The 27,016-nt window shown below is 38.5% G+C and overlaps 2 pseudogenes; one reads left to right on the top strand and one right to left on the bottom strand.

Annotated features, from left to right (window-relative positions):
• Nucleotides 1–1,981: 1,981 nt before the first annotated feature.
• Nucleotides 1,982–7,333, bottom strand: LOC113177370 (serine racemase-like; annotated as a pseudogene).
• Nucleotides 7,334–8,541: 1,208 nt separating this feature from the next.
• The window catches only part of LOC113177371 (putative ribosome biogenesis protein RLP24 pseudogene), a 129,293-nt pseudogene continuing 110,818 nt past the window's right edge, over nt 8,542–27,016 (top strand).

Here is a 27,016-nt window from a genome sequence, read left to right as displayed (position 1 = left end):
CCTGTAATCCCAGTGAGTTAGGAAGCTGAGGCAGGAGGATTACAAGTTCAACACCAGCCTTAGCAACTTAGTGATTCCTCCAAGTAATTTATCAAGACCCTGTGTCAAAATGAATTTAAAAAATCTAAAAAGGGCTGGGATAGGGCTGGATTAAATAGGGATAGGGCTGGGTTAAATGCCCCTAGTTTCAATTCCTAGTATTAAAGCCAAAACTTCAGTTATTATATTAGTTCTATATGCTATACTATATATAACTTATTAGTATTACGCTATTATTTTCATTTTAGATACTATAGTTTGGATATCATATTATTATCAAATGCCAGAACAGTAGGCATTTAGTTAATTTATATTAGCTTTGGATGCTATATATAGTATGGATATCATAATAGTATCAAAGTTCAGAGGGCAGCTACTATATTACTTTTAGAAGACATAGTATAGAGATTTTATTAAATTTAAGGCTAAAGGCCATAGGGCTGATATTAAATCCATTTTAAATGCTATATTATAGATATCATATTATATGGATATCATATTCAAGGCCACAGATTAGCTATCATATCAATTTAAGATGCTATAATAAGGATGTCATATTGGTATTGAAGGATACAGGGCAGCTATTATATCCGTTTTAGATGCAATCATATGGGTACTACATTAGTGGCTACAGGGCAGATATTATATTAGCTTGAGATGCTATAGCATGGATATTAATTTAGTATAAAAGACTACTGGGCAGCTATTATATTAGTTTCGGATGCTATTGTTTGGATGCATTATTAACATTAGAGGTTACAGGGAAGTTATTATATTAGTAACAGTATTAAACCCTCAGAACAGTTATTTTATATTAGTTGAACTGTTAGGGTTAGAGTTAGGGTTAGGTGCTATAGAATAGATATTACTTCAATATTAAAGTCTCAGAGCAGCTATTATATTAATGTAGATGCTGTAGTATGGATATTATACTAATGTGAAATGCTATATGAGAGCTATACTATCTTATTCTGCAGCCACAGTATGCATATATTAACACTAAATACCACATGGAAGTTTTTACAATACTGTAAGATGCTACAGTAAATATACTACATTACTAATAAAGGCCAAAGTTTAGTTGTTATATTAGTTTTAGATACTATATTATTTTTAGATAGTATTCTGAGTATCATAATAGTATTGGCAGCTATTATATCAGATTTAGATGCTACATTATGGAGAATTTATTAATATTAATGGCCAAAGGGCAGCTATCTTATCAGTTTTAGATGCCAAAACAGGTAATCACATTAGTGCTAATAGCTGCAGGAGAGCTATTATATTAGTATTAAGACCACAGGGGAGATATTATATCCATTTAGATGATAGAGTATGTATATCTTATTTGTTTTTTATTTTAACGTTATGTTTTTTAATAGAGGTAGGAACAAAGGAAGAGGATGGGATCTGATTGCTTTTATGGTGTGAGGGTTGTGTTTACATTATGAGTAAATGTTTCATTTTGGTCTTCTGTGTGCTGCATCTAAGAGGATGTGCTATGGTTTAAACCAGTGGAACTGAGAACAAAGTGGGGCCGTAGAGGGCACATCAGGGAGCCTTTAGGTAAGAAAATGTGGAATTTGGGATTACTAATTAGCACTGTAGAGATGGGGCCTGCAGGTTGTGACTGAGCAGTTTGTAGTTAATACTTCAGTCCATCAGGCTGCTGTCCTGCTTACAAAAGATCTTGGCTCAGTTAAGTACGGAAGTTTTTCTACTTAGTCTAAGAAAACTATTAAATTTACTGAAATATCTGTTCTCCATTAGGACTTTGAAAACTTTAGGAGAAGATGTTTTGGTGCTGGGGATCAAACTAGGGTCCTTGCACATACCAGGCAAGTGCTCTGCCACTGAGCTGCCCTAAATGAGGGGAACATGAAAAACAAAAATTTCATGTATCTAGAGAGACACTGAAGCCCATCTCTTTCTTTTATATAAATTAAACAGAAACAGACTGATAAGGAGCTGGCCTTTCGGCGTGCTTCACCCAACGTAAGGAGGTCAAGTCTACATTTCCACCACTGAGAACAATACAGATGTTCTTTACTTCTAGAGAAACTGCTTGAAAATTCCGAGACAGCACAGCAGCCACTCCGACACCAGCTGTAGGTTCAGTGAGTAGTTTCATCCTTTCCCAAAGCAGCTGTGTCCTGAGATTTTAGCTTCCCACTTGATTTCATCCTCTGTGACAGTGAAGACATCATCCACAAGGTCCCTTACAAGAGGCCAGGTGTTTAAGCCAATGCTGGATTTGACACCATCTGCTATAGTTTCTGAAGGATAAGGATTGGGGGTCAGTTTCCCTTTCAGTTTGTACTTGTAGCAATCAACTGCTTTCAAGAGTTAGGCAGCAGGTACCATCACGCTAGGTTTCAGAGCCTTAACAGTAATTTCCATTCCAGCAACCCTTCCTCCTCCCCTACAGGAACCACCAGTGCATCCACCAGGGAACCTGACTCAGCACTTCTAAGGCAATTGTGCCTTGCCCAGCTGTCACTGCAGGCTCCTGGTTGGGAGGTACCACGATGGCTTCTGTTTCTTCCAAAATTCTTTTTGTAACCTTTCCTCTGGACTCATCGCTCGGTTCACTGTAAACTATAGAGGCTCCATAGGCTTGTATTGCCAGTTTTTTACAGTTGGGAGCTGTGTGGGGTACCACAATATAAGCAGGAACCTCTTCCAATTTAGCAGCATAAATGAGAGCCTGGCCATGATCTCCACTGCTGTGAGTAACAACAGCTTCGGGCTTCCCTTCTAAGGTGGCAGGAATTAAGCCTCTGATGGCATTAAGCGCCACATGAATCTTAAAAGATCCAGTTTTCTGGAAGGCTTCACATTTGAAGAAAAGACTCCGTCCTGCTACTTGATTCAAAATAGAGCTTGTTAGCACTGGTGTGAGATCGATGTAATCTCGAATGTTGATGTGAGGTTTTTCAACATCAGCAAAGGAGATGCAGCACTGAGCACACGTGGTTCTCTGCTGCTTTTTGCATGTTGGCTTCTTTTTCACTGCAGACCAGCTGGTTCCATATGGTAGGACACGTGGCTGCTGACAGCTCCTGTGTTTTACATTTTATTGCCTTCACACTCACCACTCCAGAGCCTTCACCTCCAGCCTCCTGTATACCTTATTTGTATTTAAGGCTACAGGACAGCTATTATATCAGTTTTAGATGCTATTCTAAGCAGTTTTAGATGTTCTACTAGCATGATATCATATCAGTATTAAAGGCATCAGGGCAACTATTTGTTTTAGGTGATGCAGTATGTATATTATTTAGTGCTAAGACCACAGTACAGCCATTATATTAATTCAGATGCTACAGTATGATATTATATTAATATTAAAGGTCACAGGGCAGCTATTTTATCAGTTTAAGATGACATGATATGAATATCATTAGTATTATATATTATATTATATTATTAAAGGCCACAGGACAGCTCTTATATTAGGATGGATACTTTGTTAGTTTTAAAGATCTCGGGGAAGCCATTATATCAGTTTTACATGTTGTAGCATGGATATCATATTAGTATTAAATGCCCAGGTCAACAATTATGTCACTTTTAGGTGTTCAAGTATGCATAACATGTTAGTATTAAAGTCAACATGGCAACTGACATATTAATTTCAATAGTATAGCATGAATATCATTAGTTTAATGGCTAAAAAATAGATATTTTACTAGCTTAATGTACTATAATATAAATATCATGCTAATATTAAAGGCCACAGAGCACCTGTTTATCAGTTTTAGATTCTATGTCATGTATATGAAATATTAAAATCCACCAGAGAGTTATTATATTGGTTTCACAGGCTGTAGAAAAGGTGTCACAATCATATTAAAAGTCACGGGACATCTATTACATTGGCTTTTAGAGGTCCCAATATGGATGTCATACTAGTATTAAAAGCTACAGGGGAGCTATTGTTCTAGTTTTAGATGCCATAGTATGGATATCACATTAGATTTAAAAGCCAAAGCCTAGCTACAATATTCATTCTAGGTACTATAGTTTGGATATCATATTAGTATTGAAGACCTCTAATGGCTCTGATATCTGTTTTTGATGCAATAATATGAAAATCATATTAATAGTAAATGCCACAGAGCAGCTATTTTATCAGTTTTCCATGCAATATTATGGAGATCATATTAGTAACAAAGGCCACAGGACAGCTATCAGATTTAGAGGTCATAATATGGATGATATATTAATAGTGAAGTCTATAAGGAAGCTATTATATTAGTTTTACATGCTATCACAAGGTTATTATATTAATATTAAAGGGCAGAGGGAAGCCATAGGATGGATATAATATCTGCATTGGAAGGCCACAGGACAGCTTTTATGTTAATTTCAGGACCATAATTTTTATATCATATTAATGTTAAAGGCCATGGGGCAGGGGCTGGGGTTGTGACTCAGTGGTAGAGCTCTTGCCTGGCATGCATAAGGCAATGGTTTGATCTTCAGTATCACATTAAAATAAATTAATTAAATAAAGGTATTGTGTTTATCTATAACTTTAAAAAGTAGTTTTAAAAGGCCACAGGGTAGGGCTGGGGTTGTGGCTTGGTGGTAGAGTGCTTGCCTAGCATGTGTGAGGCACTGTGTTTGATCCTCAGCACCACATAAAAATTAATAAATTATGGGCTGGAGTTGTGGCTCAGCAGTAGAGCGCTCACTTACCACATGTGAGGCCCTGGGTTTGATCCTCAGCACCAACTAAAAATAAATAAATAAATATGTAAATAAATAAAATAAAGGTATTATGTCCATCTACAACTAAAAGAATTTTTTTAAAAAAGGACACAGGGCATGTATTATATTAGATTTAGATGCTAAATTATGGATATTATGTTAATATTAAAGGTCACAGTTCACCTATTTTATTAGTTTTAAATGCTGTACTATGGATATCATTAGTATTAAATACCACAGGGACAACTTTTATAATATTTTACGTCCCAGAGAGCATAACATGTTAGTATTGAAGGCCACAGGAAGCTATTATATTAGTTTTAGAGTCCCAGTTATCATATCAATTTTAGAGGCTATAGTATAGATACCGCATTTGAATTAAAGAGCACAGGTCAGGGCTGGGGATGTGGCTCAAGCAGTAATGCACTCGCCTGGCATGCGTGGAGCTCTGGGTTCGATCCTCAGCACCACATAAAAATAAAATAAAGATATTGTGTCCACCAAAAACTAAAAAATAAATATTTTAAAAATTATCTCTCTCTTTCTCTCTCTCTCTCTGTCTCTCTCTTTAAAAAACAAAAGAGCACAGGTCAGCTATTATATTAGCACTAGGTACTATAGTATGAACATCATTAAGTATTAGAGGCAAAGGTACATGAATTAGTTTAAGATGCTATATATTGATATTACATTAATATTAAAGAACACAGGAGATCTATTAGATGAGACAGTATGTATATTACATTAGTATGAAAGGCCACGAGACAGCTACTATATTAGATTGGGACGTTTTGATATGGATATCATATTACTGTAAAAGACCAAAAAGCAGTTATTATATTAGTATTAAATGCTATAGTGTGCATACTATATTAGTATTAGAGACCAAAGGTCAGCTATTACATTTATTTTAGATATACATTGAACTCTCTTGTAGATACAGACTCTTTTGCTGATAGTCCTAAAATTAATTATGGTGAAGATTTATGGAGATACTTAGTTAAGATTTTCTGTGGAGGAGGGGGTGCCACTACAGAAGATCCCTTTAGTAACGCAGCCACACTAAGGTAACTTTTGACCAGCAATTGACCCCAGTGCCCGCATCAACACGGATTGACTTGTAGATGAAGCCCCTAATAGGATGGCCAACATGACAGTTCTGCAGAGGACCAGCTGAGGTCAAAAACTCCAGTGTCCAAGATGAAGGAGGGGTTGGACACCTGATTGGCAGAGTATAGAGGTGGTCCCCAGTTCTCCTGGTAAACGTCAACAGTAATGAAGTTTGGGGACAGCCGAGAGAGAGAGAGAGAGAGAGAGAGAGAGAGAGAGAGAGAGAGAGGGGCTGACTGACTAGAGAGAACACTTAGGTGAACACTAAGTTGGCAAAGCATGACAACAATATAGTAAGTAAGTGACATTTTTGAATACTTGAACAAAAGCATAGACTTACCAAAGTAGGCTTTACATTGTCTGAGGAAAGTACTAAGAGTCAACCCTGAAGAAGTAAGCAGCTTGGCTTTTTGAATGAAATAGAACACAAATGAAGAAAATCAAAGGTTGATGAAGAATCTGGGTAACTTAAGTTTTAGAATTTAAAGAATTAAATGTAAAGGAAATACCTAAAAAGCCAATTGCATGGACAAGTCATTAGAAGACGTGGAGAATCTTAAACAACTTCTAGAATAGGTCCGAGTCTCAGGAACACAGCTGAGTTGAGGCTGGCTGAGCATCCTTGGGAAGGACAGTTTTGTCAGGAGAGGAGGTGGTGAAGGCTACACAGTAACCTGCAAGAGATTATTGACCAGGGTTACACAGGGGGCTGAGAAAGGAGGTGGCAGAGGGATACACAGGAGATGAGAGCAGTTGGTGAAGGAAAACACAGGAGTTGAGGGGTGTTGGTGGAGGGCTACAGAGGATGGGATGAGAAGAAATGGTGGAGTGCTACAAAGAAGCCATGAGAGGAGATGGTCAAGGGCTACACATGAGTCCTCGAGAGGAGGTGACATGAGAGTCCACAGGAGGGGATAAAAGGAGGTGGTGGAGGGCTAAATGGGGAGATGAGAGGAGAAGATGGAGGGCTACACAGAAAGCTGAGAGGAGGTGATGGAGGGTCACTCGGAGATGAAGTGCTGGTGGGGTGTTACACAGGAGGAGATAAGAGGAGAAGGTTGAGGGCTACACAGGATTAGTAAGAGGAAACAGTGAAGGGCACACCAGAAGCCATGTGGGGTGTGATACAGGGCTTCACAGGAATTGATAAGTGCTGTAGGGCCACAGAGCAGGTCATCCAGGTGGGGGTCAATGTTAACACAGCAAGGAAGATAGTATCTCAGGGTTCTGAATTCTAATGAAGTCTGGGTCTGACCCTTATTTTAACCCCTCTTACCCATTAATAACTCTAAAACACTAACACTATTTCCTGTCTCCTAGCTTTTACCTCACCCAGAATCCCTAAATCTAAGCCCACAAATCATGTGCTTCTGTTGAACATCTACTCTCTAGACCATCCTCACCTATTCTGTACCCAACACTGACCACACTCCAGACCACAGATTTTCTCAGGCTCAACCCCAGCCATCATTCCCACCCTAACCCTAATGCTCATCACATAGTTCTGGTTTCCTGATTTTGACCTTGAGAAGGGGCTGGGCTCCAGCCTGGCTGACCTTGAGAAGGGGCTGGTTTCAGGGTGGATGACATTTGAAGGCAGGCCTCACTCCTCCATCCAGGGCTGGTTGGCCACATCGGCTCTATTCTTGGAATGCATTCTTCTGGACCAGGTTGGAGAGATCCTGATTTGCCTGAATGTGAACTTGATCTGAAACAATCAAGCTACTTTTCCCACAGTCATTGTGAATACTACACCTGAGTGTCACACCAGTCTTGTCCTGGGACATTTTCATACCCTGTTAATGGTATTAAAACAGGCTCTGAGCCTTCAGATGGCTTCTCTGGGGCACATGCCGGTAAGTGGGCACAATCCCAAACCCCACTCCCAGCTCCCCCTCCACCTTTACCACATCTAAGACAAGGAAGGCGGGGTCTCAGTCCTTGACAGGGACAGTGTTCTCTGAGGCAGATGTTGCTTCTGGGGATGGGATCCTGTCCCAGGAGCGGCTGAAGTGTAATGAAGCAGGGTGAGGGGGCATTTACAAGGTAGAGTATAAGTGTCATATTAGTATTCAAGGCCTACAGGGCAGCTATTATATTAGTTTTACAAGATGTAGTAGGATAGTATACTAGAATAAAAGGCCGCAAGGCAGTTGTTATTTCTGTTTCAGGGCCACATTATTAATATTATATTAATATTACACACACAGAACACCTATTATATTAGCTTTAGTTGCTATAGTATGGATATTACAGTCGTATTAAAGATCACAGGGCAAGTATTATACTGGTTTGGGATGCTATAGTATTAACATCATCTTAGTATTTAAGGTCACAGGGCTGCTATTATATTAGTGTTAGATACTATAGCATGATATTAATGTCAAAGGCCACAGGGAAGCTATTATATAAGTTTTAAATATTATAGTATGAATATCACATTAGTATTCATTTCCACAGGGCAGCTATTATATTAGTTTCAGATGCAGTGCTACGGATATAATATTAGTGTTAAAAGCCATGATCAGCTTTTATATTAATTTTAGATGGCTTGTTTGAATATCATAATAGTATTGGAGGCCAAGGGCATATATTACATTAGTTTACGATGTAATAATATGATATCACTTCCTCCCCAGCTCATGGTTTGGTTGGTGGGGTCCCATAAGGCTCAACATGCATATCAATAAGTGTTATTTCTGTTCAGGGCCCATCTACCCTGTCCATGGCATGATGTTCATATTCAGTTATTGCAAGATATTCAGATCCTGAAAATCCAAATGTCCTAAGAACTTTTAAAAGAAGCATAATCCTCACAAGGCCAGGTGGACTAAAGCATTCAGGAAAGCAGTAAGTCAAGAGCTTACAGTGGATAATTCATTTGAATTTGAAAAATGTAGAAATTAACCTGTCAAATGCCAGTGAGAACTATGGAATAAAAGTATTGATGCAATGAAGAGAGTTGAAGAGATGAAACAGAAACGCCAAGCTAAATTTATAGTGAACAGATTGAAGAAAAATAGAGCTACAGAAAGTTCAGGACATTAAAGAAGTCAAGCAAAACTTCCATCTTATCTGAACCCCTCTTTCAGGCAAAGGAAAGAAGCTGGAAGAAAAAAAATAGTACAGCAGTTACAACAGGATGTAGACATGTGGACATGTTTCTTAAAAATCTTGCTCTCTGTAACCATTCCTATATGTACATTTGAAAATCTCCTTTGGAAACTGAGAATTTAATTCTAAATTATTGATTTTTATATAAGGTCACGGAAGCAAAAGATGATTATAAATAATTTTCTCCTACATTGCTATCTGCAAAGCATCAGATTATGGATATTAGATTGCACCTCACTGTAACATCTTAGTTACAGAAGTGCTTATGTAAATCATGAAAATTCTGTTTATAAATGCACAAGTGGATTGTGGGCAGAATAATGGCACTAGGCAGCATTTACGTAATAACTAATTACAAAAATTTATGGCCAGTGATATATAAAATAAAATGTTTTTGCAGTTAAAAAAAAAAAGAAGATACAGGAGCTGGGGGTGTAGCTCAATGGTACAGTGCTTGCCTAGCATGTGTGAGGCATTATGTTTGATTCTCAGCACTGCATATAAATAGATAAAATAAAGGTTCACTAACAACTAAAAAAATTTTTTTAAAAGATGCAATAATATAAATATTACATTAGGTTAAAGGCAACAGGGAATATTCTTATTATTTTTAGATGCTAAAGTATGGATATTAAATTAATATTAAAGAGATGATAAAAGACCATAGAAAGCCTCTATTTTATTAGTTAAGGTACTATATTATGAATATTACATTAGCATTAAAGGCCACAGTGCAGTTTTTATATTAGCTTGAGATGGTATAGTATGAATATCATATTACTCCAAAAAGCTACCAGGAGTTATCATATTAATTTTGGATAATATAATTTGGATATTATATTAATGTTAAATGCAACAGGGCAGCTGTTATGTTATTTTAGGTGCCATAGCATGGATATCACAGAAATATTAAAGGCCACAGAGAAGTCACTATGTTTATTTTAGATGCTCTTATAGAGCTATTAAGTTAATATCAAAGGTCACACGGCAACTAAAGTATTAAATTCAGATGCTATGCTATGGATATTTTGTTACTATTAAAGGCCACAGGGTAGGTATCACATCAGTTTTTAGACGCTATGTTTTGGAAATTGTATTAGTGAAAAGGTGACAGAGCAGTGCAGTGCTATGATTCACAGTACTTTAATTTATGTGCAGCACTATGATATTGTATTAGTATTGATACCCACATGGCAGCTGTTTATCAGTTTTATATGCCATAAGATAGATATCCTGTTGATATGAAGCCACATGGCAGCTATTATATTAATATTAGGTGGTACAATATGAATATCACAATGATACTAAAGGTCATAGAATATATAGTAGTTCTATATGCCATAGCATGGAGAGTACACAGAACAGTCTTTATTAGTTTTAGATGTGGTTCTATGGATGTGACAATAACATTAAAGTCCACTGGCTGCTATTCTATTTTATTTGAGTGCTATATTATGAATGTCATATTAGTATTAATTGCCCCAGGGAAAGTATTATATTAGTTTCAGATGCTATAGTTTAGAGATCTCATTAGTATTAAAGGTCACAGGGCACCTATTTATTTAAACATCATGCTATGGGGGCTGGGATTGTGGCTCAGTAGTAGAACGCTTGCCTAGCACATGCGAGGCCCTGGGTTCGACCTCAGCACCACATAAAAATAAATAAATAAAATAAAGGTATTAGGTCCAACTACAACTAAAAAATAAATTAAAAAAAAAGATATCATGCTATGGATATTATAATAGTTTTAAAGACCACAGGGCAGCTATTGTATTAGTTTTAGATGCTGTATGCAGACATCATATTAGCATGAAAAGTGAAATTAAAGCAATTACATTAGTTTTGGAGGCCACACTATGGATATTATATTAATATTAGAGCTCACAGGATAGGTATTGTTAATATAATACAAAGGGGGCTGAGAAAGGAGGTGGTAGAGGAATATACAGGAGATTCGAACAGTTGGTGAAGGAAAACATGGGAGTTGAGAGGTGTTGAGTTGAGAGGCCTGTTTTATAGGCCACAGTATGGATATTGTATTAATAATAACAGGGCAGTGCCGGGGTCCAGCTGCAGCAAAATAACCGGGGGGTGACGAATAACTTGTGTACGTTGATACAGCAGGAATGGGAGCCATTTATTGTAGGGCAACAGAGCTAGTTATACATTTTGCACAGCTTATCTTAATTAGCATAAACTAGATACATCAATCAACCAATAAGGAATCTCCACACTTAATGGCTCGCTTTTGTTACTTCTCAAACCACTCCCTCTGACATTTTGCCAGGCACCATCCAGACTTGTTTACGAACTCTAACATTTCTCTGGCAAAATACCAGGTGTTATTTTTGACTTATTTACAGACCTTCACAGGGCAGTTATATTAATTTTTGTTACTATAATATCTCCATCATATTAATATTAAAGATGTTACATCAGTATAAAAGACACAGGGCATTAATATATCAGTTTTCTTTTTGCTACTGTATGGATATTGTATTAGTATTAAATGTCATAAGGCAGCTATTCTATTTGTTTTAGATGCTATAGTATGGATATTATATTAAAATTAAAGGCCTCAAAGCACTATCACATTAGTTGTAGATTGTACAGTATGGACATTATAATAGTGTTTAAGGCTACAGGGCACAACTGTACTAGTTTTAGAATCTCTAATATGGGGAATATATTAATTATAATTATCAGAGTGCAGCTATTACATTAATTTTAGATACCATATTATGGATGTCAGATTAGTACTAAAGGAACAGAGCAACTACTATATTAGTTTTAGATGCTATAATATAGATATTATATTAGTTATAAAGGTCACTAGGCAGCTATTGTTTGTTGGTTTGTTTTAGAAGCTATAGTATTGATATGAATATTAAAGGCCACAGGCAACTATTCTATCAGTTTCAGATGCGCTAATATGGATATCACATTAGTATTTAAGGTCATAGGGCACCTATTACATTAGTTTTAGATGCAGAAGTGTTACTAGTAAAGGCCACAGGGCTGCTATTGTATTAATTTTACATGCTATAGTATGACTATTAATATTAGTGATGAAGTCCACAGTCAGCTGTTTCAGATGCAATAATATGGATATTATATTAATGTTCAGGGACACAGGATAGCTATTACATGAGTATTAGAAATTCACTATAAATATTATGTTAGAATTAAAGACCACAGGGAAGTTATTAGTTTTAGATACTAAACTACAGATTTTGATCATTAAAGCCACAGAGCATCTATTATATTAGTATTAGTACAGTATGGAATTCATATTAGCATTAAAGGCCAGACTGTAGCTATTGTATTAGTTTTATACATTATAATATGGATATTATGTGGGTTAAAAGTGAAGCTTTATACTAGTGTTAGACACTATAGCACAGTTATTATTAAATTTACACTGAAGGCCACAGGGCAGCTACTGAAGTAATGTAAGATAGTATAGATATTACATCAGTGATGAAGGCCAAACAAAGTTCAGCTGTTATTTTAGTTTTAGAAGCTATAGTATGATATCATAGTAATATTAAAGTCCATAGGACAGCTATTGTATTAGTATTAGATGATATACTAATAATGACATATTAATATTAAAAGCCACAGGGAATTAATATATCAGTTTTCAATTCTATCATATGGATGTCATGTTAGTTAAATGTCACAGGTCAGCTATTATGTTAGTGTTAGGTGCAATAGTATGATATTGTGGGCTGGGGATGTGGTTCAAGTGGTAGCGTGCTCGCCTGGCATGGGTGCAGCCCGGGTTCGATCCTCAACATCACATACAAACAAAGATGTTGTGTCTGCCAAAAACTAAAATAAATAAATAAGTAAATATTTTAAAATATATATATGGTATTGTATTAAAATTAAAGGCCACAGGGTACCTATTACATTAGTTTTAGTATATATATATATATATATATATATATATATATAAAATATATATAATTTATTTATTTATTTTTTTGGTAGCAGGGGTACCTAACCACTGAGCAACATCCCCAGTTCTTTTTTATATTTTATTTAGAAATGGGGTCTTGCTGAGTTGCTAAGTGCCTCACTAAGTTGCTGTGGCTGGCTTGAACTCAGGATTCTCCTGCCTCAGCCTCATGAGTTGCTGGGATTACAGGCATGCACCACTGCACTTGGCTAGAATCTATATTACTGATATTATATCAATTATAAATGCCACAGGGCAACCATTATATTAGTATTGGAAGCTATAATATAAATATCATGTCAGTATTAAAGGGCACAGGGCACATATTATATTAGTTTTATTATTAAAGGCCACAAGACAAATATTATATCAGTTTGAAATGCTATATTTTGGCTATCATATTAATATAAATGGCCACAGGGCAGCTAGTCTTTTAGTTTTAGATGCTATAGAATGGATATTATATTAGTAATAAAGGATACATGGAAGCTATTACACTAGTTTTAGAGTACACAGTAGGGATATCATATTAATATTAAAGACCACATTATATTAGTTTTAAATGTGCAGTATGAATATCATCATGTTAGTATTAAATACCTCAGTACAGCTTTGATACCAATTTTCAATTTATGGTCTATAAATAATATTAATATCAAAGGCCACAGCTATTATCACATATCCATGCTCTAAAATAAATATCATATTAGTAATAAAGACCACAAGGGCTACTCTGATATTTTAGAGGTCACAGTATAAATATTATAAACTATTATATTAGGATTTGAGGCCAGAGTATGGATATTACATAAATATCAAAGGCCACAGGGGAGATATTTTATTAATTTTAGGTGCTATAATATGGATGTCAGATTAATATTAAAAGCCAAAAGTCAGCTATTATATCAGTTTAAGATGTGTTGGTCTGATTTTACATTAATAATAAAGGTCACAAGGCAATTATCACATTACTTTTAGATGATATAGTATGAATATTATAATAATATTAAGGGCCACAGGGTAGCTATTATATTAATTTTAGGTTGCATAGCATAAATATCTTATTAGTATTAGAGATCACAAGCCAAATATTATTTTAGATGCTAACATTTGGATATCATATTAGAATTAAACAGCCTCAGGGCCTTTGTGATTTCAGTTTTGAAGGCCACAATACTGATATTATATTAATATTTAAGGCTGCAGAGCAATTGCTATACTAAGTGTGTATGGTACAGTAGAGATATCCTATTAGTGCTACAGGCCAGCGACACAGCTTCCCAGCTGCCAAGCCATGCAGCTGGCGCACTGGTCTCTGTGGAGAAGCAGCAGCCAAGCAGCAGAGCAAAGCAGAGGAGCAACAACCTGGGCAGACTGGAGCACAGGTGCCAAGCATGGGCCACAGCCTCAAAGAGTCTGCCAAGCTGGCATTGGGGGTCTGAGGTGGGGTGGATCACTGCCACAAGCAGGCCATGGTGCACTGACCTGTCATCCGAAGATGACACTGACCTGTCATTCCAGAGGAGCAGGGAGATAAAGGAAGTAGGGCAAACCTGAATGGAATTCAGGGCTAACAAATAGTGTTAGTGCATTTCCAAACCCTAATTAGCATAATGTTTGGACCAGCAGCATTGCTACTTTTTTCAAATGCTGATTAGCATAAGTTTGGACCCATAGTGTGGACCCGAGTGCTGTATAAACCTAGACTGGCACAATCAGATGGCAACCCTTTTTAGGGCTCCTCTTGCACTGTTCACACTACAGGAGTCCTGTTTCTATGCTCGTGTGAATAAATCCTGCTCTCACACTCACGCAACCTGGTCTGTGATTTCATTCTTCAAATTCACAAGACAAGAACCCAGAAAGAAGAAGAAACTGACAGTGAGCTGCTGGGGTCTGCTGAGTCTCTGGAGGGCATGGCCACCATTGAGAGCTGCAACACTTCTCAGCTGCCGAGGGCTGCAGCTTGTGCAGACCCCTCTGCCAGCAGAAGGAAGAAACAAGGCAGTAATTATATTAGTTTTAGATGCAATCGTGTGGATACTATATTAAATGCTACAGTGCAGCTATTATATTGATTTTAGATGCTATATTATGGATATCACATTAGCAATAAATGCTACATAGCCACTATTATATGAGTTTAACAGTTTATAGTATTAATATTACATTGATGTTAAGTGCCACAAAACAGCTATAACATTAGCTTTAGAGCTACAGTATGGATATCATATTAGTGTTTAAGGCCTCAAGGAATCTCTTATATTAGTATTGATGCTAAAATATGGATCTCATTTTAGTAATAAAGGCCATAGGACACATATTACATTACTTTAAGGTGCTTTAATATGAATATTACATTATATTAAATAATGCAGGACAAATTTTATATTAGTTTTAGTATAGAATGCATATTACACTAACATTAAAGGCCACGGAGCATATATTATATGTTTAAGGTGATATTATATGTTAAAGGTGATATAACTAGTATTAAAGGCCACAGTGCAATTATCATATTAACTTGAGATGCTATAGTATAGATATCATTTTACTACAAAAGGCCATAGGACTGTTATTATATTAGTTTTGAATGATAATAGCTACAAAGCCACTATTGTATTAATATTAGATACTATCATATGGATATCATGATAGTATTAAAGACTCAGGAAGCATTATATTAGGTTTAGATGCCATAATACAAATATTACATGCATATAGATGGCCACAGCACAACTATTATATTTAGATATGAGTATCAAAGGTCACAGGACAACTATCATGTCAGTTTTATAAGCTATACTACATATATTAGTAGTAAAAGCCACAGGGAAGATGCTGCACTTTGTATATTTCATTAGTAAAGAAGGCACAGGAAAGCTATTATGTTAGTTTTAGATACTAAAGTATGGATATTACATTAATATTAAAGACCAAGGGGAAGTTATTTTGTTATATTTAGGTGGTATAGTAAGGACATCATGTTAGTATTAAAGGCTACAGGGCAGCCATTATATTAATATTAGATGCTAAATATGGATATTACATTAACATTAAAGGCCATAGGGCAGCTTATATATTACTTTTAAATTATATAACATGAAATATTATATTCATATTAAAGGCCATAGGACAGCTAATGTGCTAGTCTCAGAAGCTACAGTAAGGACAGTCCATCCATTACAGGTAAAAGTGCAGCTATTATTTACTTCTAATGTTCTAGTAGAATATCACAGTAATATTAAAGTCCATAGGAGAAGTATGATGTTAGCTTTACATATCATATTGTGGATATCATATCAGTATTAATTGACACAGGGCAAGTATTATATTAGTTTCAGATGCTATATTATTGAAATCTCATTAGTATTAAAGGCTACAGCATGCTTTTTTAAAAATATATATTCATTTATTTATTTATTTTGGTATCAGGGATTGGGCATGGGGTGGTTAACACTAAGCCACATTCCTAGCCCTTTTTATTATTTTTAAATATGTATGTTTTAGTTGTAGGTGGATACAATACCTCTATTTTACTTTTAAGTGGTGCTGAGGATCAAACCCAGTTCCTCACACGTGCCAGGTGAGCATGCTACCATGAGCCCCAGCCCCAGCCCTTTATTTTATCTTGAGTCAGGGTCTTGCTAAGTTGCTTAGGGCCTTGCTAAGTTGTTGAGTCTGGCTTTGAGTTTGTGATGCTCCTGCCTTAGCCTCCCAAGTCACTGAGATGACAGCTGTGTGTCTCTGCACCCAGCTATTTATTTAATTTGAGATGTCATGCTATGAATACTATGATATTTTAAAGGCAACAGGAAAGCTATTGTATTATTTTAGATACTATATTACAGACATCATATTATCATGAAAGGCAATATTTAAGCTATTACTAGTTTCAGAGGCCACACTGCATTACAAAAATGTTAAAGGCCACAGGATATGCATTACTTTTCCAGGCTACACTACTGATATTATTCATAATAAAGGAAACAGGGCAGTTACTGTATTAACTTTCATTGCTACAATATCAATATAATATTAACATTTAAGGACACAGGGCAGTAGTATATCTGTATTATATTCTGTATTAATGATGTTATATTAACAGTAAAAGATGAAGGGCACTAATATATTGATTTTCAATGCTATTGTACAGATATCATGTTAATATTAAAGGTCAGGTATTATATTACTTTTAGGTGCTATAGTATGGATGTTATATTAAAATTAAAGGTCAAAGAGTACCTATAATGTTAATTTTAAAATCTATAATGCTGATATTATATTAATCATAAACATCACAGAGCAGCTATAATACTAGTATAGGATGCTATAGCATAAATATTTTATTAAAATTAAATGCCACAGAGAACATATTATATTAGTTTTAGATGCTATCACAGGTTATTATATTAATATTAAAGGGCAGAGGGAAGCTATAGGATGGATATAATATGAGTATTGGAATGCCACAGGACAAGCTTTTTATTAATTTCAAGGGCCATGGTTTTTTAATATTTATTTTTTTAGTTTTAGGTGGACACAACATCTTTACCTTATTTTTATATGGTGCTGAGGATCAAACCCAATGCCTCATGCATACAAGACAAGCGCTCTACCACTTGAGCCACAACCCCAGCCCAGGGTGGGACCCTAGTTTTTATATTAAATTTATGTTAAAGGCCACAGCATAGGGGCTGGGGTTCTGGCTCAGTGGTAGAGTACTTGCCTGGTGTGCATGAGGGAGTGGGTTCAATCCTCAGTTCCACATAAAAATAAATAAATAAAATAAAGGTATTGAGTCCATCTATAACTTAAGAAAATATTTTAAAAAGGCCATTGGGCATGTATTAGATTTAGATGATAAATTATGGATATTATGTTAATATTAAAGGTCACAGGCACTTATTGTATTAGTTTTAAATGCTATACTATAGATATCATTAGTATTAAAGACCACAGGGCAGATATTATAAAATTTTAGGTACCAGAATTTATAATATGTCAGTATTGAAGGCCACAGGAAGCTATTATATTAGAGTCCATGGTATGGATATTATGTTAGTATGAAAGGCCACAGTGCCAATATAATATCAGTTTTTGATGCTGTATTATGGATTTTATATTACAATTAAAGGCCACAGGGCCACTATTATATCAATTTTAGAGGCTGTAGTATAGACATCACATTTGAATTAAAGAGCACAGGTCAGCAATTATATTAGCATAGTAATAGAGGCAAAGGTACAAGTACATTAATATTAAAAGACACAGGAGAGCTATTATATTAGATGAGACAGTATGTATGTTACATACTAGTATGAAAGACTACCAGACAGCTATTATGTTAGATTGGGATGTTTTGCTATGGATATCATATTACTGTAAAAGACCAAAAAGCAGTTATTATATTAGTATTAGATGTTATATTGTGCATCTAATTATTATGTCCAAATTATATTAGTATTAGAGACCAAAGGTCAGCTATTACATTTGTTTTAGATGTACTTTGGATATAATATCAATATGAAAGACCACAAGATTGCTAATATCTTAGCATAAGATGGTATACTATGGGTGTTACATTGCTATTAAAGGTTTCAGGGCAACTACTATATGTTTTAGGTGCTTGAGTATGAAAATTACATAAGTATTAAAGGCCACAGCTTAGGTATTACATTATTTTTAGATGCAACAGTATCGATATTATGGGGAGCCACTCCAAATGCCCACACCTTTAAGTCTGATGCACCATGGGGATCTGAAAGATCACTGTAGACTAGCGCAATAGTGCCATGTGACTCAGGCTTTTCCCTCACTGGGATAATAAGGTGTGGCCCTGGAAGTGGCCCTGGGAGTAGGCAGCACCCAGAGGGGTTGAGCTGCACTCACCTGTTCCCTTGTAATCCTACTCCTTGCCTCATTTGAATAGTTCCTTCCCAATAAAAGGGTTCAGCATGTGCTCCTATCCCTCTCCCTCCCTCCTTCCCTCCTCCCTCTCTCTCTCTCTCCCCCTCCCTCCCTCTTTCTCTTTACACAGACCTCTAAGGTCAGAGAAGTCATCACAGGACCCCCAAAAAAGGTCCTTCTCTGTCTCTGTGTGATTATTTCATGCCAGCCCAGTTCACCTGGAGTGACCCTGAGTGTTTAGTGGTGACACATGACGGTAAAGGGTGAAGGCAGAATGATCTATGGCATAATGGATCAGAATCCACTGACTGCAGATAAACTCATGTTTATCTTAGTACAAACACAGATGGTTCCACATAAACATAATTATAATTAGGGGGTATAGATTAGAGCACACACACTTATTTGCATTGTCTTTTGTGAGGGTAAAGATGTCATGGGCACATTTAGCTACCAGATGAAAGTTTTAATACCACTCTAATACAAGGAGCCAGAGCTCTATGAAGAAGTGGCTGATACTAGGACCAAGATAGTAAATATATGAGTCAGGATAATCTTTAAGTATTAGAAGGAAAGAACTTCAGAACAAAAACAGAAAATACGTTAAAGGACAACAGGAGACAATGGAAAGAGCTCCTGAAAGAAAGAACTCCAATGGCTAAAGCAGAAATGGATTCAGCAACAAGACACTATAGAATTAGATGACAAAGAGCAGCTCAAAGTAACTATCCAATGTCCACACTTGTACAAATAGAAGAACCAATTCATAAACATTTGGGGTCAAAGAGAAACCTCTAGTGTAGAGAAATTCCAGATAACTGAGGCAGACACGGTCATCGAGGAGGCGGAGCTGACTCCTGGCTCCTTAAGTGTGGGCTCTGCCTAGTGAGTTCCTCCAAAAGAACACAGACAATGTGGACATGCAGAGAACAGTGACTTCACAGTGAGAAACCTGAAAGGTGCTACCAGGGGTGAAGGCAAAATGAGCCTTCAGCCAGGTGAGCACAGTCAGTACTAACATGACACTCACCTTGAGGGCCTGGGATGACAGAGCAGCTCTATACCTGTTACCTGCCTCCCCAAGACTCACAGCCCCAGGCTAAGTCAGAGAAAAACAAGGAAACCTGAAAGGCACTGCCTCAGCCAGGTGAGCACAGTCAGTACTAACATGACACTCACCTTGAGGGCCTGGGATGACAGTACAGGCCTCCACCTGTGTGACCTGCGTCCCCCAGACCCATAGCCCCAGTCTAAATATGAGAAAAAAAACCAAGTAAACCCCAAAGAAGAATAATCTATAAAATACCTGACAGTCCTCCTCACAGTGTGGAGGTCATTGGAACAAGAAAGGTCAGAGAAACTGTCACCCCAAAAGGAGTCTATGGATACATGATGACTGGATGTCATTTGGGGTCCTGGATGGGGTCCTGGAACAGGATGAGAGAGAACAGAGAATCCAAAGGAAATCCAGCTTCAGTTAATTATAGCACACCAGTATTTGCTCTCCATGACAAATGGTCTAAGATATTAACACATCTGAGATGGTGCACACAAATCATACATAACACAGGAAAAACCAGGTTGAGGCTACCTGAGAAATCTCTGAACTTTCTTTGCAATTTCTGTATAAAGATGAAACTACTCATATAAAACCTTAAACAGGCTATTTTTTCAGAAACCCTGCTTACTAGTTATTTATACAGTTCATTATTGGTTATGCAAACTCTTAGCTATTCTATATTTATTATGAAAACAAACTTTATTATAACAGAAAAATCAAGTAATTCAAGCTAATATTTAATTCAAGATAAGTGCCTCTTTCATATGTTCTATGTTGAAGTAAAAACACACATGTAAACTTTTTATGCTGTTATGAGGTCCTGGGTTTGCCTTCTAAAAACTTCATCACTTTAGATGAGAGGAAAAACAACATTTTAGAGACTCTATTTCAACTCATATCTGAACTCTCTCAAAAGTGTGGCTTTGTAAAAATATAGGAGTCAGGATATGTTCCAATAGCAAATTGACTCACTTTGACTTTGGATCACTTATCCCAAAGAATTCTTGCCTTTATTTTGTTTCTAGGCATATTCTTTAGCAGTAATAGAATTAAAATATTTGCCCTGGACAAATAGTCAAAAGAAAAGAAAAAGGTAACAGAATCGGTGACCCTGATGAGTGATGCCTTCTGGGAGGAAGAGTGTAAAAGGACACCAGCATCCACATTCTCCATGGTGCTCTGCAGGGAGTGGAGCTGAGAGAAAGACAAATGGCAGTCAGTCCAGAGTTGACCTTAGATGCTGCTGTGTTGTGAGAAGACACTCTAACTCTTAGAAATCACAAAGAATTATTGGATGCCCAAACTCTTGAATGGTTCCATATTTTCATTATCCCTCTAGCTAGTCATGAAGCTGATGATAACTACAGGATCTATGGAGCTGGCAGTGCAGCTCAGTGGAAGAGCACTTGCCCAGCATACAGGAGGCCATGGATTCAACCCCCAACACCACAGAAGGAAAAAAAAAAGAATTTGTGTCTTATTCATGTAATCAAATAGAAAATGAGTAATCACTGCTCCTAGGAAAATACGCTGGACCTGAAACACAACTTGGACTCTCAGAATCAAAATACTCTCCTTACAGTGTATTGCGTAAGTAGGCTATCATGAACAGCAGTGTCACATCATAGAGCATGTTCATGCTAAGCATAAAACAACAAAAAGGTTTTACTGCTGAGAAGAAAAATGAACATAATATATCTTAGGAAATTATTAACACATAGGAAATATGTGATACTGACATCAAAATCCTCCAGCTATTTGGGAGGCTAAGGCAAGAGGGTCATAAATTTGACCCTACCTGAGCAATATAGCAAGACCCTGTATCAAACAAAATTTTTAAAGGGCTGGGGTGTACATAGCTAAGTGTTTGCTGAGCACATACAAGGCTCTGAGTTCAATCCCCAGTGGGAAAATATTCTCCAGGCCAGACAACCAACCGTAGCAGAAGTAGAACAGAGAGAAATCATTATGTCAACCTCCCAAAAAAGATTAAACTAAACCTGCACTTTGTCCAGCTCACAAGACTCACATGTCTAACCTCTGTTTCTACTAATTCAAGTATGATAAGATTTCAAATATAATAAAAAGTGGGCTGGGGACATAGCTCAAATGGTAGAGTGCTCGCCTTGCATGCACAAGGCCCTGGATTCAATCCCCAGCACCCCCCCCACACACACACACATACACATGCACAAAGTGTATATACTTTTCTAATGAATCCAATAGATATAAGATATACTGAACTCTACTCTAAAACCCACCTTATAAGCACATAGGGGGTGCCAACATTAAGATAAAATGTCATTATGGACTTCACATGAAATAACCCTCAATACTAACAAATTCACAATCTCAAAAGAAGAAATTCAAGTTTCTCAATTTCACACTCTATTTCTGCTATGGTTTGGTTGTGGTTTGAGTGCCCCCCAAGGGTCCATTGAAGCCTTTGTCTCCAGTATTGTGGTGTGAAGATATGCTGTGGGACCTTTGAGAGGAGGGGCCTAGTGGTAAGTTCTTGGGTCTCTGGAGTGTGAAGGTACATCTCCAAAGAAGGTCATAATAAAGAGCAAAATTTAAAAAAAAAAAGAAAGAAATTCAAGTTTCTGAACTCAAAATTACAATGGTATATTTTTAAGTGATACTTTGAACAGATGCAAAACACTAATAGAGTTCTCTAACAAGAATTCCTGGTAATATATAAAGCATCATGCTCATCAGAAAGCCCAATCCCTTGCTTGCAAGAAATAAGAGAACTATCTTTCTATGAATGTAGAACATTAATAAGACGTAGGTATGTGCTTTCCAAATTGATAAGTACAAAAGAAAATGTCTGTCTAAAAAAGTTTATTTTTAGTAAACGTATCTGAATTATAAAAAGCAGCTACTTATTTTCTTGCACATTGTAATGATTTGAGTTAAGTTTCATCTACAGCAGTTTAAATATCATGCAAGACAATAGTTAACATCAAAATGTACTCCTACCATAATTTCATCCAAATCTGTAACAGGTATACTGTGACGTATGTGTATATGTGTAAATACATGATTTTTTAAAACATGTCTCTGGACACCTCTGATGCTTGAGTCCTGTCAAAGACATCTGTATGTGTGGGTGGTGCTGGGATGGAATCCCAGGGTCTCTAGCATGCTAGGCAAGTGCTCTTCCACCAGGCTGCATACCCAGGCCCCAAAGACATCTTAATAAGCAGAAATTAATTAAAATCATTTAAGATTATCATGAGAATTTTCAAATAAGACAATTCTCTCAATCAAAAATAAAGCAAGCTAAAAGTATATTTTTAAAATATTGCTGATGAAAAACAGCAGAAGTTCAAAGGATTAAGAATTCTGAAGAAAACTAGAAAAAGAAGAAATTACAAATTGAATAGGAGAAACCTACTACACATAATTGGCAACCTAGAGGACATGGGGCATTTCCTAGTAAATACAGACATTGCAAAGTAACTCTAAAATAAGAAAACTAAATCAAACTACTTTTCCAACAAGGGATTAATACCCAGGATATATAAAGAACTCAAAACACTAATGAAAGAAAAATTAATAGCTCAATCAAAAATGGGGGAAGGAATTAAATAGACATTTCTCAAAAGAAGAAATACAAATGGCTAACAAATACATGGTATAAAAAAAGTGCAACATTCCTGGCAATCAGAGAAATGCAAATCAAAACTACATTAAGGTTTCATCTCCAGTTAGAATAGCAAACATCAAGAATATGAAAAATAACAAACTTTGGCAAGGATGTGGAGAAAGGTACATATTGTTGGTGGGACTGCAGGCTAGTACAACCATTCTGAAAAACAACATGGAGATTCCTCAAGAAAAAAAAAACTAGAAATAAATCCATCATATGATCCAGCTGTCCCACTCCCTGGTATTTATCCAAAAGAACAATAATCACCATGATAAAGGCATAGCAATGTTTAAAGGAACACAATTCACAATTCACAGTAGCCAAGCTATGGAACAGGTGTTCATCAACAGACGAACAGATAAAGAAAACATGGTATATACGCACAACAGTGTTTTACTTATCCATAAAGAAGAAAGAAGTTACTGCATCTGCTGGTAAATGCATGGAACAACATGCTAAGTGAAATAAGACAGATTCAGAAAATCAGGGTCAAGTGCTTTATCTTATATGCAGAAACTAGAGCTAAATAAAGGAATAAAAAAGGGGGTGATCCCATGAAGATGGAAGGCAGGTCAATGGAATAGAATGAGATATAGAGAGAGCAGGAATGGAAAAAGGGGAGGAACTGCAGAATGAAATTGACCAAATGATGTATATACATATATCAATACACCACAGTGAATCCCACCTTGATGTCTATCTATAAACCACCAATTGACAAAACAATGAATCAATAGAAGGAAGACCAGTAGAGAACAGGGAGGAGGGGGAGCGAAGAAGGAAGAAAAAGTAGAAGTGCTGGGGTGAAATGGATCAAATCATATTCCATGCATGTCTGCATACGTCAAAATGGACCCCACTAGTATGTATGACTAAAATGCACTAATAACATTTTCAAAAGAGGGAAAATACACATAAACTGACAATTAACCTGGAACCTTCTCAACCAAAAAAAAAATGTGGTTTAGTTTAGTTTAGTTCTATGAAAGTCATGGAATAAATTTTTAATAAATACATTAGTTAGAAATATTAAAGCTTAAATGTACTTTTCCATTTTTCAATATTTTTTCTACTACTTTAACATTGTAAGAAAAATAACAATTAAAACAACAAGGAAAGCAAGTAATGGAGCGCACTGGGGCTCCATTACCCCTGGGCTCAGGATCCTCCCTCAGTGTTCCTCCTTCATCCCTGCCAGGTTCCACCCAGGGTCACAGCCTCAGGAGGAGCACAGTTATACAGCCTGTGGGATAGTGACGGAGGGAGCAGGGCTCCCAGCCAGGCTCAGGCCCAGGTTGGGGCTTGTTCCTCACCCTCCCCACTTTCCCTAACCCTAACCCACTTTCCCCTCACCCTCCCCACTTTCCCCTCACCCTCCCCACTTTCCCCTCACCCTCCCCACTTTCCCCTCACCCTCCCCACCTTCCCCTCACCCTCCCCACCTTCCCCTCACCCTCCCCACTTTCCCTCACCCTCCCCACTTTCCCCTCACCCTCCCCACTTTCCCCCCACCCTCCGTACTTTCCCCCCACCCTCCCCACTTTCCCCTCACCCTCCCCACTTTCCCCTCACCCTCCGTACTTTCCCCCCACCCTCCCCACTTTCCCCTCACCCTCCCCACTTTCCCCTCACCCTCCCCACTTTCCCCTCACACTCCCCACTTTCCCCTCACACTCCCTACCTTCCCCTCACCCTCCCCACTTTCCCCTCACCCTCCCCACTTTCCCCTCACCCTCCCCACCTTCCCCTCACCCTCCCCACCTTCCCCTCACCCTCCCCACTTTCCCCTCACCCTCCCCACCTTCCCCTCACCCTCCCCACTTTCCCCTCACCCTCCCCACTTTCCCCTCACACTCCCTACCTTCCCCTCACCCTCCCCACTTTCCCCTCACCCTCCCCACTTTCCCCTCACCCTCCCCACCTTCCCCTCACCCTCCCCACCTTCCCCTCACCCTCCCCACTTTCCCCTCACACTCCCTACCTTCCCCTCACCCTCCCCACTTTCCCCTCACCCTCCCCACTTTCCCCTCACCCTCCGTACTTTCCCCTCACCCTCCCCACTTTCCCCTCACACTCCCCACCTTCCCCTCACCCTCCCCACTTTCCCCTCACCCTCCCCACTTTCCCCTCACCCTCCCCACTTTCCCCTCACCCTCCCCACTTTCCCCTCACCCTCCCCACTTTCCCCTCACACTCCCTACCTTCCCCTCACCCTCCCCACTTTCCCCTCACCCTCCCCACTTTCCCCTCACCCTCCCCACTTTCCCCTCACCCTCCCCACTTTCCCCTCACCCTCCCCACTTTCCCCTCACACTCCCTACCTTCCCCTCACCCTCCCCACTTTCCCCCCACCCTCCCCACTTTCCCCTCACCTGCTGCCAGTCCTTCCAGAAGATTCTGAGGCTGCTCCAAGGAGAAGGGAACCCCAGGAGTCCCTGGAGGAATGACCCACAGTATCCCCAAGCCAGGTGACTCCCTGATACTGCACTGAGAAGGGAGTCCCAAGCATCCCTAGAGCCGTGACCCACAGAGTCCCCAGAAGAGGTGTCCCCTCAGCTGCACTGAGAAGGGAACTCTGGGCATCCCTCCAGACATGACCCACAGCATCACCAAGTCAGACATCTCCCTGAGGCTGCTCTGAGGAGAAGTGAGCTTCAGGAGTCCATAGAAACATGACCCCAGAGTCCCCAAACCCAGAGTCCCCTCAGTCTGCACTGAGGAGAGGGAGCTCCGGGCCTCCCTAGAGACAGGGCCCACAGTGTTCCCGAGTCAGACAACTCCCTGGCTGCTCTGAGGAGGGGGCTCCAGACATCCCTAAGAACATGACCCAGAGTTGGGGCTGTGGCTCAGTGGTAGGGTGCTTGCCTAGCAAGTGTGAGGCCCTGGGTTTGAGGTGCTGAGGAGCACAACATAAAAATAAAAAAATAAAATGAATATAAATATATGTATCCATCCACAGTTAAAAAAAATGTCCAACACTGTCCCCAAGTCAGGTATCTCCCTGAGGCTGCTCTGAGAGTCCATAGAAACTGGACCCAACAGAGTCCCTAAACCAGGATTCCCTCAAGCAGCCCTGAGGAGAAGGGAGCTCCAGGCGTCCCTAGAACATGGCGCACGGTGTCCCCAAGCCAGGCATCTCCCTCAGGTGGCTCTGAGGAGAAGGGAGCTCCAGGCGTCCCTAGAGACAGGACCCAGGAGGGTCCCCAAGCCAGGTGTCCCCTCAGGCAGCTCTGAGGAGAAGGGAGCTCCAGGCCTCCCTAGAGACAGGACCCAGAAGGGTCCCCAAGCCAGGTGTCCCCTCAGGCAGCTCTGAGGAGAAGGGAGCTCCAGGCCTCCCTAGAGACAGGACCAAGGAGGGTCCCCAAGCCAGGTGTCCCCTCAGGCAGCTCTGAGGAGAAGGGAGCTCCAGGCCTCCCTAGAGACAGGACCCACGAGGGTCCCCAAG

Source organism: Urocitellus parryii, chromosome 7 (genome assembly GCF_045843805.1).
Source record: "Urocitellus parryii isolate mUroPar1 chromosome 7, mUroPar1.hap1, whole genome shotgun sequence".
NCBI classification, from domain to species: Eukaryota; Metazoa; Chordata; class Mammalia; order Rodentia; family Sciuridae; genus Urocitellus; species Urocitellus parryii.
Note: the sequence above shows the minus strand (reverse complement) of the source record. Positions and strands in the feature narration are given on the sequence as shown.